Source organism: Lissotriton helveticus, chromosome 4_1 (genome assembly GCF_964261635.1).
Source record: "Lissotriton helveticus chromosome 4_1, aLisHel1.1, whole genome shotgun sequence".
Lineage (NCBI taxonomy): Eukaryota > Metazoa > Chordata > Amphibia > Caudata > Salamandridae > Lissotriton > Lissotriton helveticus.
The window spans coordinates 850194190-850204929 of NC_136063.1; positions in this window are offsets into that span (position 1 = coordinate 850194190).

Sequence of the window (10740 nt, forward strand, 5' to 3'; positions counted from 1 at the left end):
AGGTATTGTATCTCTAACCACGTTTTAATTACTTGCAGATTGATACTACAATCTACAGTAGGGCGGAGAATTTCCTGACCAGCTGGTATGAGAGGACATGGCTGGTTGAGGGTAATTTTCCCCTTAAGTTTCTGTTTTATTATTTGATAAAATGTGGAGATATGTCTCGTCCAGAGTTGGTTTTAAAATGGTTTTAAAATGTGTCTTTCAACTCGACAGTTTCCTGTTTGAAGATGTCCAACACTGGTGCGGTGACAGAGTGGTGAACCCTGATGAATCTGCCATAAAATTTATCGGGCAGTGAAACATGTTGGTTACAGGTAGTGGTATGCGACAGTAAGCTACCAGCCTTTTTAACTCACCAGCACACACCTGAGTCAGTAATAAAGTGGTACAATTGGTGTGTCTGTTGATTTTAGATTTCACTCTGTATTGTTTGTCACGTCAGGGAGCTATCCCTTGAGCTCCTCGTTCAGAACTTTCTTGTTTTGCACATTTTGCTTTGACACTATTTTCTTTCTGGAAAAGGAATGGCAACCAATGATGAGAAAGGGGCATAATATTGGTAACATCTGCCAAGTTCCCCGAGGGTTGTTCGCCCGTGAGGTGCCTTCCTCTCCGCCACACATTTTTTGTTTTGACTGTTTTGTAGTGTAGTTCCTATATTCCCAATAGGCTCTGCGCATTGGAATAATATAAACAGCAGTGTAGACGTAGGACTGAGGTCGACTAGGTCTCTACTGACTATATTAGACTTAAGGTTTGCCAGCTAGCTTAGAGGTCACTAGAAACTTTCTCGAATGTTCAAGAAGGAATTAACTTTCCTGATTAGACAAGAAGGGATTAGCTTCCGACAACCATATAACATGACAACTTTGCTCCCTCAGAATAAGAGTGTATCTCTAGAGTCGTGTGAAAACAATAGACAGCTATTTCGCTCAGTCAAGTTTGCATACTTAGTTTCACCAGAGTGCAGAGAAAAGAGAGACGGGCGTTTTCAATAAAAGATGTGATTTATTGAGCAGTCTTCTTTCTCATCCAAGAGAAATGAATTGCCACAATTGCAATATTCATAGTAAAGTAAAGTGCGTACAGTAAAAGGAGGATTATAAAATGATACTGTAAAAGCATTGATATGGTTTCTTAGCCATATGATACTTTAAAATAGATAAAATATATACATACATATATACATTGACTAACGTACTCAACTGGTGCTTCTAAATACACCTACCCCGGTATACCTGACCTAAGCCTAATACCTGGGAAGGAGTAAATAAGTAGCAGTTTAAGTTAAGTTGGGTTTGCCAAGAATTTGACTCAAGAATTCTCTCTAAGGTTTTAGTCAGCTCCGTACCTGGGTAATTAGAAAGCAGGAGGTCTTGTATCTCTCTCTCAGGACTCGATATCCCAGTAACCCGCGAAGGTATCTGGAAACACCGGAGCTGGATTTCTCGGCAGGAGAAAAGACAGCGTCTCTCTCAGTGCATCAAAAGGGAGGGGCAGCGTCCGTGGGCTCTCGCATCAGCTGGGCTCTCAGGCACGTAGATAGCTGCTCTGCTCCAAAACCACCACCGTGTGTTTGCTTAAGGCAACGTTGGTATATTTATACCTGAAAGGTGCCGGGTTTGACGTAAGGTTGGACATAAGACGTCAATAAAGATGTCACTAAGAACTGGCCGTTCTTACAGTGCTTTACAGGAGTTCTAGGACAAAATCAAAACAAAAGCAAGGGGGATTTCCCAGGTTGCTGGAGGTTTGGTTTGTTTAGAGAACTCGTTGTGCTTTCTAGGAGGCCGGGGAAGTAGCCTTGCTTAATGTGACTGCATGGGCTACGACTAAAATGGATATGATTCGTTATGCCTTTATAGGGATATTATTGATTATAGCCGAACAAGGGCATAAAATAGAAATATCGATTTAGGTTCCTAGATAAAACACTACACTCACTCCACGATCTAATGTCCATCATTACTAAAAACTAATCAATAGTAAACATATTAAAGGTGCATGTGTATTCCAACCCACCCCAAAATACATTTCTTGCATTTGAAATGGTGTATGCGAAATACATGAAAAAGGAGTATTGGTACTGTACGCTTTTCAAGCAGTGTAATCATTCAGTAAAAGATGCATATATATATCAGCATGAATGATTTGCGAAATTTACACATGAAATGGCTCTTAATACAGAAAAGAAGGTTGAGACCATTCCATCACATATAAATACAGTTGCTGTAAATGTGATAGAGGCTGAGGTAATATATTGTCTCTAGAGTTCCTAAAAATAGAAGCTCTGTTCTCTAAGAATAGTTCTACTTTAAGCAGAGTACATGTGCCAGAAAAAAAGGTAAATATTTTAGAATTGGGAAAAAATAATTTCGTTTTCAGGGGAGAGAGAAAAAAAACTATAGTTCCAAATGTGTTCAGTAGCTTTTGTTTATCAAAGCCGAAGGCCGAATTCAGAGTTCAGGGAACGCTGTGTACTAGTTTGCTTAAAAGTTACTCTTTTTGTTCAGGGGAGAACATCATTTCAGACAGACTTGCAAAAAAGTGGTCTACCGCTTCAGGTGAAAGTTCGACCAAGTTGGAAAATGTCGCAACTGTGCAGTCGTGAGAATGATTGCTATCATCGATGTCAGGATCAGCAATGCTCACAGAAGGTCGTACCTGGGTGATGTTGCTCTCATCACGTACTTCACTACCCCTTAATCGTAGTGGTGAAGTCTCAATGAATCCCGTCATCAGAATGGGTAGCCGCTGGGGACAACACGATGCATGAGCCGTTACAGGACTTAGCAAGGTATCTGTATCCAATGGTACTGCTGATGGTAGTGTAAGACAGACGTCCAACACGCATTCTTCTCCGCATAGCATACATCGAAGCACAGGTAAGATGCAATTCTGCCAGATGGGTCTGAATGAAAAAAAACAGGTCATATTTAGATCTCTTAGCCGGGTTAATCCAAGGACTTTAGTTATGCGGTCCCGATAGCGAATAGCTAGGATCATTTCTTCCATCATTGCCGGAGTCTTGTCTGCGACTTGGCTTGCCATATCGAAACAGAAGTATCAAAAATAAAATTCCTGCTACGAGTCCCAACAGGAGTGGTAGGCCGCCAAAGACAGAATGGACAAAATTAGGAAAAATGCCCAGAACTGTTTTGAAGGGTGTTAACAGTCCCGAAAAAATTGTCTTAAATATATGTGGGATACCGCTGGTATCAGACATATTTAGGATTTGGCTTAGCATTTCTGTGAAATGCACGGGGCAATTTGTTGATAAAAGGTTATGTATCTCTGCCGTTGTCCTTGCAACTTGCAGATCATACGTTTCTTTTGATGACGTCAAGGGCACAGTTGTCTGTAAAAGAACAGACTTCATTCTGCTTAAAGTATCAATTTGAATAGAAGAGATATTCAAAAAGGGCCAAATTTTCGCCTCCGTGTCTGGAGTGCTGTTTGGATTCAATACTTGCATACAGCAAGTGACCATGGAACTAACGCTCACGAGATAAGCTTTTCCTGGCACCATGCCACAACATCTGTGGTCCACTATTAGAATATAGCTCCCGTTAGAAAGCCGTCTAAAGAATGGCTCTATTCGTGTTGCAGGTGTGCCATGCTGGTGACATGAAAGGTTATTTGAAGTCCCCTCACAGGCCCCATGCAAGTTAATACCTTGACACAGAAGTATACCACTTAGTGATCGTTTACAATTGTTACCACTAAGAAATACATTCTGTTCCTTTTCACTATAACATGTGTGTGTATAAGGCAATTTCCATGATGACTTAATGTACCCTTTACCCAACCTTTCATACTGGCCTGCTGGTATATACTCTTGACAGTATTTAAATTGGAAAGTTGTTGTCGGAATTGTTATTATTCCGTGTATTATCCATTCAATGACAGGTCTTTCTGACATTGTCAATGGCAATCTCTCAAGTTTTTCAATGCTCAGAATCGTATAGTCTGCTCCTTTTTGTGCCAAACTGATTTGTGTATCAGTAAGGTTAAAGATAGAGAATAATGACGTTGTGTTGATTAAACGCCAGGGCACGTAGCCTGAACGCAGATTTTGCAACGTCCAGCCAAGCTGTACAATAGAACGCAATTGGGACTGACCGTGTTGTAACATTAGTAAGTCCTGCTCTATTATATCAATGGCAGATGATACAATACTGTCCAGTGAATATATTCTGGAGGACAGAGTCTTTAACCCATTGTCCACAACAGAAAGTGATTTTTCCAAATTAAGACGGTCAATTTCCCGTATTTTCTCTGCTGTTTCAATTTGCATTACTTTCCAAGCTTCGTTGTATGCAGCGTATACACCGGCCGCTATGAAACGTTTTTGACGCTGTTTGCGTGGTCCCATTATGAAATCACGCAAGTCAGCACCGTCTTTAAGTAAAGTCGAGTGTTGCTTGTTTTCTGCCAGTGTGGATGTCTGTAGCCATTCGAGGCAGAGTTTTCCTACACTGTATGTTGTAACTATCCCTGGATGTTGTCTCTGGGAGTATCTAGGGTCTGGCCTGGTCAATTTGAACCCCTGTATTTTGTTCAGGAATCTATCTTGACAGTTATTTGTGTCTGTGGGCCAGATCAACCATTTTTTCCAATCAGGATGTGTTCTGTTTTGGTTAAAAATATGGGATACGTCTATCTCAACATCTATAGTGCTATTACTGTCAGGTGTTGGCTTTGGAATAGACGGTTTGTTTAAATTTTTTATCTTGGCTAGACCAAGACAGGTTATCTGTTGAATGGTGTCATTCAAGAATATTATTTGTTCTGGGATCATGCAGGGTCTTAATAATGATTCTATACCTTGGACCTGCCAATCTTTGGTACCCCAGATGGTCTTTGTTTTAATGTTCTTTTTCCAAAATTCAAAACCAAATGTAGTCATTTTTTCATAAAATGCTTGTGAATAGATTAATTTAGTGTTTGTCAGCATTGTTTTCATTCCTGTCTTATTTAACAATTTGTAATTAAACGTTTCAGCATCACTTGTGTTAAACCCTGAGAAGTATGGGCATTTCTCGTAAAATGTTTTCGAACTACCTTTTGGTGGAGTTGCACAATGTTCCCATTGATTATAATTAAAAACATTTCTAGGCTGAGCAGATTTATACAAATAGTGATGTGCAAAGTGGTTGTAGCAATACATTTCTTCATAATTAGATGAACCCTGTAAATAATGATGTTCTCTAAATTTTGCCGACATTACTAAATCTGACATCATATCATTAATGCTTTCAAAGTCCCAATCATCAGAGAATGTGCTCGGTTTTACAAAGTCACTTAAAGAAACCTTAAACTGGTGTGGATATTTCAAGAGCTCGACTGGGCCATAGATTTCGTAATCTGTTTTGTCCCAAGCTACCCCACCGGGTATTGGATTGGCTGTGACATTCACTGAGGATAGTTCTCTTTTATCGATGTGAGATGACTTGTGTGGCTTTAGGACCAAGTAGATGTTCTGACTTGCTGTGTCCATTGTACTGTATTTTCCCTCAATTAATTTTCCCAAACAAAGAACCATGATGAGCCAAAGCAGGAGGAAAAGTACACCTAACACAATCCAAAATTCAATCCATGGAGAAATCAGATAGGTTTCTTTGAGTTGATGAAATAGTTCTGTTGCTTTGTCTTTAAAAGTTTTTGTTGTTGGGTGTTCTTCAGGCTCGCTTGGATCTTCAGAAAAGTTATCGAAATCGATGAAGTAGCCAGATGCAGTTCTGTCAATTGTTAGAATCGCTTCCGGATTTTCATTTGCTTTCACAATTTTCCTTGTTTCATTAGCACAGTCCGAGGCTACATCATTGTAGACAGGTGTTTCTTGACGAACTGTTGCAATTTGGGTTTCAAGAGGCACAAGTTCCATGGCATTATTGCATAGTCCTTTTTTATTCACTGCAGGTTTATCGAATGTGATTAGTCTTTCATTTTGAACCTCTTGTATTGTAGCAAGTTTTGGTACTCTGCTATTTCTTGGGAGTCCACTGGGCCTACTACTTATTATTGGCCACATGATTGTGGTTTTACCAGGTCGATGGATACAACTCGGTTCTCCTTTTTACCAGCAAGGGGCAGTAGTACAACTGATCTTGTTCCGCTGACAGCTAAGACAGGTACTGCTTTTCTGTAAGAAGGCCCAAATTCCTTCTTCACCGCGATCTTCTCTCTGACCAGATCCCCAATCTTTGGAATCCAGACAGGCCTTGCTGGGACAGGTGGTTTGTCTTCAGTGGCTGTTGGCTGCTGTTTTAACTTTATGTTGCTCAGGTCTTTTCTTGTTTCATTTAAGTCCTGTAAAATAGCCAAATGATCTTTGATATCAAAGCATTTTTCTTCTACCACTGAAGTCTGACTATCTAAGTCCTGAATATGCATTCTAGTCCCGAACAATAGTTCGTACGGACTGAAACCTTTTAGAGAATTTTTTGGCAGATTGTTAAGACTATGTTGGACACTTGTTAAATGTTGGACCCACCCATCACCCGAACCTAATACCCTCGCCGGTATAGATTGCTTTATGTCTCGGTTTTTTCTTTCCACAATCTCATTTCCCTCAGGATGGAAGGGACAAGAGTACTGCACTGTAATGCCCATGCTGGTCATGGCCTCCTTATAAGCTCAAGAGCTAAAAGCAGGACCCTGGTCAGAATGTAGCATGCCAATTGCGTATGTGCCGATATAGACTCGCAAATATTTTATAACAGTTCTGGCGTCAGCCGAGCGCTGGTGTCTACATTTTTAAGTGAATCTAGTCTTAAATGATATAAATTGGGACACATGTTTCCTGTTTGATTTTGCGTATAGATCGCCTTATGCTTTCTAATAGGGGTCCTGGCAATACTCCGGCCAGTTCGCCACTGCGATCTCTGTTGCAGTTTTGACAGCTCATTGCAAATTTGTAGTTGTGCAGGCTCATCCCCGGCCAGCAGTATTCTGATTGTAATTATTTCAGAGATTCATTGATCTTCTGGTGCCTTAGACCTAATCCCATATGTGCTTCTTGAATCAAGAAGATTCTCCTGTTCGTGTTTGGAATGACTCTATCCCCCACTCCAGGGATTCGAGCAAAAGGAACGGAGTTTGTATCAATTATGTATGTATAATTGAGTGGATAGTTCACGGGTAGGGCAGCACAGTTACCTTTTGAAGACGTTTTTACCGCCAGCATGGTTTCCCCGTCTATGTGTTTTTCTGAATGCTTTTTTGTGGCTACGGAAGCTGGTTTAGTTGCTTCCGCTGTGGCTGTGTCAGCCAATGAATTCCCTGCAACGTGAACGCCATCACTCTGATGACTCAGTGTATGTATCACGTGAGTCTTTTGAAGTTCTTTCTGCAAAAGAACTACCTGTTCCCAAAGCTTTTTATGCTTTATTGTGGCACCTGTGTCATCTTTGTAACCATTTTGAACCCAGTTCTGCAAATCATTATTGTAGGATTTGACAAAGTAATGCGAATCGCACACTATTAGTGTAGGGAATTCGCGATCGGCAATATCGAGCGCCATTTTTAAAGCTAATAAATCAGTTCGTTGACCTGTATTGTCTTTTACGGATTGAGACATAGTTATCAGCGGTCTCAATTTACCTTCGTGCCACCGGTTTTTAACAACCGAGCACGTAGCATTGTAAGCTTGCTTTCCCCAAACCGAGGGTTGAGCAGATCCGTCTGTATATATTACACAGACGTAAAGTTGTATGGGCAGAATTTCGATTGGCAGAGGATAGTCTTTTTCATATGTTAAATTTTTTAGTTTTTCATTTCCGGGTCAAAATAGTATTTCACTTTTTCTGTAGCAAGAGAATTTCCCCATTGTATCCATTTTGGATCTAATGCCACGGAAGTCAAATTGCGTGGGCTTGTTAACGCCTCAAAGGCTGATTCTGCTGTTAAAACAGTTATCCTTTTGCCTTGGGCTTGGTCTCTTTCATTTGCTACAGCTGTTTGAACCGCATTTACAACATTTTCCGCAAGACTGAAAGTTTTTTCAGCTTGTGTGTTCAAGTGTGATTTGTATGCTATTGGTACCGTTTCTCCCTCATTAGAGGTCAGGTACGTGAATCCGCATCTTCCTGGGATGACTCGGATTACAAGGTTGCGCGTGTTATCACGAGTTTGCAATTTTGTTTTAGCTAACATGACTGTTTGCAGTGATCTCAAAATTTCTGTGTGTTTTTGAGTCCAATTGATTGGTTTAAAATCAGGTTTTATTAGTTCATAGAGAGGTTTAACCCTCTCTGCATAATTTAGAATGTAAGTTCTTCCGAAATTCAGGAAACCTAGTATTGATTGTAAGTTCTTCAGCGATTTAGGTGCTTGGAGTACAGCGCACTTCTCTAAGAAATTGTCTGCTAGGCTTTTGCCTTCACTTGATAATTCATATCCTAAAAACAGGACAGGTAGATGGGCAATTCGTGACTTTTTAAAGTTGAATTTGTATTCCTCAGCTGGGAAATAAAGTATTATGGTGTTCACTCTTTTCAAGTGAGTATCCAAGTCATCATCTGTTAGATAGATGTCATCGACATATGATAATGACTCATCATCATATATTTGTAGTAACTCTGTTACTCTTGCTGAGAATAATCCTGGGCTATTCTTGAAGCCCTGTGGGAGTCGACAGAAATTTTTCTGCGACCCCATTATTGAGAAACCGGTCAAATACCTGCTTTCAGGTGCTATATTTTGACAAAAGAATCCATTAGAGATGTCTAATGTTGTTTTGTATTTTTTGCACACGATGTTATTCATTAGTGCTTCACTGTGTGAGTTTTTTACTGCAAATGTCTTGCAACATGAATCAAGGTGTCTGTAGTCCAAAACTAGACGATATAAATCGTCTGGCTTGGAGACAGGAAACAAAGGATTGTTCATTTGTGAGGTGCATGTTTCAATCACCCCCTGGTATTCAAGTTGATCTAAGATCTCCCTGACTTGCTTTTTAGCTTCTTGCTTAATTGGGTACTGCCTTTGTGCAGTTGGTTGACATTTTAATTGGATTTTGTGAAGAGGAGAGTCCTCATCCCATCCAACGTGATTTTAATATAATGCAGGAGCTTGGGCTACTGCCCATTTTCTTGCATATGTATATTTTTTATGAATTGGAATATGATTTGAGAAGGCAGGCATAATCATTTCTTCCCCATGAGGGCACACCCTGACAAACTCTGGTGGCCAGACTTTCTCAGCTAAAAGGATGTCATAGCCTTTGGAAAGATTATCCCAAAATAGACCCCTTACTTTCCTAGTCTTATCTCCATCTATACGTAATGTTATCTCGTATATTTTATGAGGTTTGCTAACTCTGGTATCTGCAGTTTCCACCTGAATGTATTCATTCGTGTCCACTGTCTCCAGATGATTCATCAGGATCCTGCGAGCTATTGTCACTTCTGCTGCGCTGTCTAGCATTGTCTGGGCCCACTCTCCGTTTTTCAGTTGTGTCCTCAGTATCCTCGGCATGTTTAACTATTTTAATACTGGCTACCTTCTTTCTTGGAAATTGTAATTTTTTACTTTGATGAGCAGGTTCCTTGTCTTTGGACTTGACGTGCTCTTCCCTGAGTTCTGACCGTCCTCTTCTTTCCGATTTCTGCGAGGAAGTCTGAAAAGATCGAGAGGGACGTGTATCAATATCTTGATATCTAACAGGTTTCTTCAAATGATCCCTATTTCTAAGGTTGTATCTTTTCTCAGAGGGCTCCCTCTGGGGAGACTTGTTGCCTTGGTCCGGAGATCTTTCTCTCCGCCGAGGAGACCTTCCTCTGGACTGGAATCTTTTTTCTTTGGGAGTGGATTGTTTATTTCCATCCCAACTCTTTTTTGGAGTGTTTAGATTATTTTTAATAAATATCTTTTCAGGATTTTCAGTTAGTTGGGGTTTTACTGGTTTCCCACCCAAACTATCTCTTCCTAGTTCTTCATAGGATTTTTCTATGATTCTGGCAAGTTCAATTGGTTGGTCTGCTATATCTGTTTCTTTCAATTTCTGGCGGATCGCCACAGATGCTGCTTCTCCTTTTATATTGGCTAATAATATAGCCGAGACCTGCTTAAAGTCTTTCAGTAATTTCATACCCAGATTTAAAGCAGGTTCTGGACCGTATTTATTTTTAATCTGTCTTAGTACATCTGGTATTACCGCCATGGATGGAACACTGTGTGTTTTTGTGTAAATGGAAGCAAAGACTGTGCCCCAAGTGTCACAGTCCTCCACATGTGGTGCGATCCCCATTGGAAGACAGATAGTCAGAATTCTGTGTTTCTCAGTAGGTGTAGTATCCGGAAATACTGCCTCTAATTGAGTGATTTTTTGTGCTAACCAGAATGGAATTTGTTCCCGTTTTACGGGTACTTTACCCAGACATGATTGTATGTTCTGTGGTGTAATTTTGTTAGTGTTCCCCTGATGAGGGGTCAGCTGTGGAATGTTAATAGCTGGTTGGACTGTTGAAGTCCGCATTACATATTGGACTAATTGTCTAGGTATTTTAATTAGTACTTTTAGCTGGGCTAAAAGTTCCCGGTCTGACATCTTTTTGATGTCTGGATGTGGTGTGTAGCTGGCTAGAACCGGCCACGTTGCTCCTGGTCTACCTAGTGAACCGAGCCTGGTGATATGATTATTATGTTTTAGGGCGCCTTTAAACCAGAGCAGGTGCTCATGGTATTTTAATGGGATTTCCACCTCCTCGAAAGGGGTGCATTCCTCCGGAG